The sequence below is a fragment of the Octopus bimaculoides genome, chromosome 9 (assembly GCF_001194135.2).
Source record: "Octopus bimaculoides isolate UCB-OBI-ISO-001 chromosome 9, ASM119413v2, whole genome shotgun sequence".
NCBI classification, from domain to species: Eukaryota; Metazoa; Mollusca; class Cephalopoda; order Octopoda; family Octopodidae; genus Octopus; species Octopus bimaculoides.
Window position 1 is genome coordinate 89409551 of NC_068989.1, and position 6155 is coordinate 89415705.

A 6155-nucleotide genomic window follows, 5' to 3' on the forward strand; every position below is an offset into this window, starting at 1 on the left:
GAGTGGCTGTGTGGTAAGTAGTTACCAACCACATGGCTCTGGGTTCAGTCCCACTGCATGGCACCTTGGGCAAGTATCTTCTACTCTAGCCTCGGGCCGACCAAAGCCTTGTGAGTAGATTTGGTAGACGGAAACTGAAAGAAGCCCGTCGTATATATGTATATGTATATATATGTGTGTTTGTGTGTCTGTGTGTGTGTCCCCAACATCGCTTGACAACCGATGCTGATGTGTTTACGTCCTCGTAACTTAGCGGTTCGACACTAGTGACTAATAGAATAGGTACTAGGCTTCCAAGGAATAAGTCCTGGGGTAAATTTGCTCGACTAAAGGCTATACTCCAGCATGGCCGCAGTCAAATGACTGAAACAAGTAAAAGAGTAAAATAATATATATATTTATTTATTTATCACCTATAATACGAATTCGGTTAACTGAGTAATAATTACGCTTAATTGTATTGCCTCGATTACAGAAATTATCATTCAATTAACCGAATTCGTATAATAGGTGATAAGTGACAAAATTTCGGTATAAAATTAAAGGACCAGAACGCAACATCTGATTGGGTTAAACCGTTCAGGACGGCAAAACACATAACTGTTTGATTTCTGTAGATGAGATTTTTTCCTGTGTGAAAACCATTTCCGAGTGCCAGCTGTGTTACAGTAACCGACTGATGAAGTTGATAATAAGAAAAAACGATCCTTCCCGAGTCATATAGACTCTTCTCTGTTTCTGTGGCGTATAGTTCCTCCCTGAGTCATATAAACTCATTCAAGATCGAATTAAATTTTGAATAATTTCCTGGTTCCTCTGACATATATATTCCCTCCTGAACGGGACGCCAGTCCGTCGCAGGATTACTCATTTTCGTCAGATGAGTGGACAAGAGCAACGCGGAATGAAGTGTTTTGCTCAAGAACACAACGCATCGCCCGGCCCTGGAATCGAAACGACAATCTTACTATCATGAGTCCGACACACTAACCACGAAACCACGAGCCTCCACGATGAAGTTAATGGCAACATAAAATAAATTTAGGTTCATAGGAGATATTCAATGCTTTGTAATATTGTGTTTGGTATAATTTTAAATGGAACCGACATAAATTTATTCAAGATCAATTATGATTATTTTTGACAAGTTTAGAAATCATCTGAGTTCTTTGTCCCTTTAGCATTCAGTCAAATGAAACCCTTAATATTACCTCCGTCATAGCGAAGGTATCATTTTCAGTCGTGTTTGTTAGTTTGACCGTGAACAAGATATCTCAAAAACCGCGCGATGGATTCGGATGAAACTTTCAGGGATGTTTGGACTCGTGACTGGCACGAACTGATAAACTTTTGGAATCAATCCAATGACGGACAAGGATTATGGATTATTTTTAGGGTTCTTTTTACTTAATTTTTGAGAGCGGTCGGATTCATTTTTAGTATTCTCGTTTATGAAATCATTCGCATATATCGAAAAAAGTCTTTCTATGTTTAAGGATATGGATTCAAAAGCTCAACTCTTTTCCAAGATTATGGGGGGCTTGTCACGAAGCTTTTGCTCCCTACAATGTAATCCTTGAGAAAAGGAAGAAGACAGTTCAAGGAACGCTCAACCGGTTTTTTAAGTGCATTGAACAAGAACAGCCAGAGTCAGCTGTTGATGTTGACGATCCACAGCCATCTACATCCACGATGTAAACCACCAAACTGTATGTACGTATTGGTAAATTTAAAATAATAAAATAATAATAATTACTGAATTTGTTTTTTAAGCTTAAAAAAAGCTTTTATTTTACCATGTCTTATTGCAAATCGCATTCATAAATAAAGCGTCTGCGATGTACAGTAAACAGCACCACATGGTATTCATTTTTTTACTGTACTGTATTAAAAAATTAAAATTATTTGTTTGTAAGCTTAAAATAGGTTTTTATTAACCAAGTATTATTGAAAACGCATTCATAAATAAAGTACAGAACCGGGAATGGTTATTATCGGTTTAGCCTGAGATAGATGACAGTTGAACTTGATGTCTGGAGGTGTAGGAGAAGAAGAGCTTCATTCAGTGAAGCATCTCGTAAGAGTGTGAGGTGACTGATGATAGACAGTCAAGGACAGGTTGGTCAGCAATATCACCAAGGTTGGTCAGGGTTAGCAGCTGCAACAGTAGATTTTGGACTAACTGGCTTGAAAATGAGTTGAGTCTGAGATGTTTACTTTGCTGCTTTCGCATAATTAGTTCCCTTATGGCAGTTGATAGTTTAGTTGTATCCTTGTTGACAAATCATTCTATGAAATTCCGTTTTCAAGGGATTCTCGTAAAACGGTGTTTGAGTTTCTCGGGCAATACTTCATCCTCAGTAGATGTCCTGTCATCAACGAGAACTGCATCCACTATTTCTGTTAACATCTGATGTTCAAGGTCAACTTCTGTATCATCTAACCTCGCTCTGGCATTATTCCTTGTTACCTGTATTTTACCCGGTCTTTGGAGTATTTGATGAAAATCCCTTTCTGAAACCTTTCAAAATCGTATTCTACCTTTATACGGTGGCATAGCTAGAGTGTGTGCCACCCGAGGCAGCCCTTGAGTTTCCCTGCCCCTGACCCCTAACCATATATATAGCAGTGGTTCCCAAGCTTTATCGGGCTGCCGCCTCCTTGACACCCAGGCTACAGCCCTAGCGCTCCCACCCCAAGTAACCATCGCAAACGTAGAATGCTTTCTGAAGCAAATTCAAAGCAACTGTATTTAGCAAATAAAACTTAATCTTGGTGTTATTAGTATCTCTTGTTCCTTGTGTGTCTTCTCTAAAATCTTCTATAACCACGAGAAAATGTCTCCGTTCGCGTAATCTCTCGCTGGCTATTATAATGGTTTGGTACAATGTCCAGATCAGAGGGTAACACTGGGTGGCCAAGATCATACAACATATTATACCAGTGTTATTATCTGTTTGGGTGCCACCTTAGTGAGCAGGTGCCTTGTTCAAAATTTGTAGCGCCTTAACTTCATTTGTAGACAGCCTGAAGACATCTTCCAGGTATTTGCTCATCGGCAGAATGATATGCAAGAAAAAGTAGTCATTAAAGACATGCAAATTGAGTCACTATTTTTTGGAAAGATCATAATTCGCTGGTTACTGGTTTTTGAAAACTCAAAGTCGTACTCGTCTCCCTGCTATCACTAACTTACAGAGCATCTGTCTTTGCGCAACCCAAAGCCGAAAAACGTTCCTTACGATCGGATATGGAAACTTCATTCTGAAAAGCTTGGGATAGTAAGAACTGCCATTACAACACGGTTTCATCTGCATTTTACTCTTGAGAAATTAAGATCACTCTACTAAAGATTATTTTATTATCAATTCCATGGTGATTTCTAAATCGCCATAACCACCTGTCACTAGTTTGGAAATTCTTGATGCCCATATGTCTAGCTAAATGCAGAACCTTGAATTTCCACATGTTATTACCATATGGTCGTTGATAGATAAGAGACTTCATCGATGCCTCCTCGGGATTTGTACTTTTTACAATTCTCATACGTAACTTTCACCAACATTATATTTCTAAGAATATGTAGTGAGTTTGTCCATAATTTCGCTTATACAAGAAAATTATACTCTTCACAATCTCATACTACAAAAACATCAGTTTGCAGTTCATCGAGGCACAAGTTTCTTTGGATTATTATTTTCCCTTCAAGCCATGATATAAAATGTAAGGTTGAAAGTTACCTGATCACTGAAATATTAATGAAAATTGCAACGCAACACAGCATTAATACTCAAAGATGGCGACAGAAGTCAACTCTTCGGTTTATCCGATATCCAGCTTCACGAAATACATTTTAACGAGGATGCTCTGTGTGAAATTAGTGTTAATTTATGTTTCCGTGTAATGCATTTTGCATTGTGCTTCGAGTAATGCATTTCGCGGTGTCTAATCGTTGGTATGCATTTCATTCGTGTGGTTTCTGTCCGATTACAGATGTAGTGTTTACTTATTTATTGTGCTGTATTTGTGTTGTATATTATTCTACAACTTGGTCAACTAAATAGTTAGTAACACCCGTTATTGAATAGTGTTTATTTCATTCTGGATTTAAAAAATCTAATGCAATGTTACCGCTGTGATTTTGTATCTGTGAGCATTCGCTGTCTCCGTGCATATGTACGCATTTATTTGTGTCATGATGCTTGTTAAATTCAATCAAAATGTTTAAATTAAAAACTTGAGTCATTGAATGGAATCATTGGGACTTTTATCTATACTGTCTCGAATATTGGATTTTAACAGGAAGTGGTTTTCTAGATGTTCCTTTAATTTCTCGACGTCTTCCGGTTTGTCCATGAAGACGAATACCTCGTTCATATAATTGGTGTATATTGTGTGTTTTCTATTATGACCACAGAATAACGCGAACTTGCGCCCTAAGGGAGAACTTGTAACTACTCCATCTTTTTTTGTTTATGTAATTTGTCCTCAGGATAGCTGGTCTCCCTTGTCTCATCCCTCTCCACTCTTTTCCATTTTATACTCATTTCTCCCTGCTTATCTCTCCTTTCCTTCTCCCCAATTTCATCTGTACCCATTACTATTCCTGCTGGTCTCTCCTATCGATACAATACTCATGTCTCTCTTTACAATTGATCTCCCTAGCTGCTCATCTTACACTGTACTTATCCTTCGTTACTCTCTCCTTAAACTGATCAATTTTTCGTTACAAGTCACCCACTTTGTTACGACTTTTTATAATCAGAATACAAATCCGATTGAGGTTAACTTTTGCCTTTCATCCTTCCGGTGTCGATGAAAAAAAAGAGAACTAATAAATTTAAATACATCCTAGATGTGAATGGAATTACAAAAGACAACTCAAAACCCAACTCTTAAATACCCGATTCCGTCTCTTACATTTATAACACCTTACTCACTTTATTCTCATCTCCTACTCGCTGTATTAATCTCCCTGTCTTTCTGACCCTCTCTATATAGAATGTATCTTAGTATAATCGTATTCATCTTTCTTTTTGCCCCTCCCTGTACATGCACTCATCCGTATTTACATATACTCTGTTTTTATACTCTCCCCTTTTGTGTTATTATATACTTCCTATTTCATACTCTTCACATTTTCCCCTCTCTATTATACACATCACTTCATATAGATACTTCCTTTACACAATATTTTTTACTCCTAATCATACTCTTCGCTTCTTCATTCTCACAACACACACACGCACGCACACACACACACGCACAGTTTCATGCAGCCTGTATGTGTGTGTGCGTGCGTGTATGTATGTGCGCGTGTGTGTATGTATTGTATATTAATCTTAACGCTCGTTCTCCATTTACACCCCTTATTCTTGCCACTCTTTAAACTCACCCTCTCTGTCTCTTTCCCCCTTCACTTTCTTCCACATTATCTCTTGCACATAAACGCGCGCACACACACACACTTCCTTTATTTTCTCTAAATGTCAGTAAAACTACGAACTGGCGAAAACGTACACTTCTTTCGCAAAAACAGAAAAAGAAGAAATAAAAAAACAATACACATAACAATAACCTCCGCCTCCCCATTTAAAACAAAACTATCGAGTGTGCGACAGGGCTATTCGCGGTTGATTGATCTGCTAGAAATAATAGCCAAATGTCTCAAATTACACTTAACATCTACGAAATGGTCATATCGAATTACGTGATGACGGGTCACGGCTGGTATGTCTTTTACTTAAAACTAATCCACAACTGAAATAAGACGGGCTCTACCTGCTAGATCTCATATCACACCGTACTATCTCTAACAAAAAGTAGTGGTAGTAGTGGTGGTAGTTGTGGAGAGGAAAGACACACTAGACAATGTATCCTTAGATATAAGTGTGCTTTAACAAAAAAAAAAAAGAAAAAAAACAGACGAGATGGTTACTGGTTGTAATTATGTTTTTGATTAGTTAAATTTACTGGATTAGGGCTGACCTGGGCCTAAATAAACAACAATGTCTTCTTCAGTTTTCAACGTGTCCACTTCTCAAAACAATAAAAAGAACAAAAAATACCCCCCATCATTCTTTCTCCCAAAATAAAACAGAACCTCCCCCCTTCAACTAACGTAAGTTTCTCACTGAGAAATCTAAAACATCTTT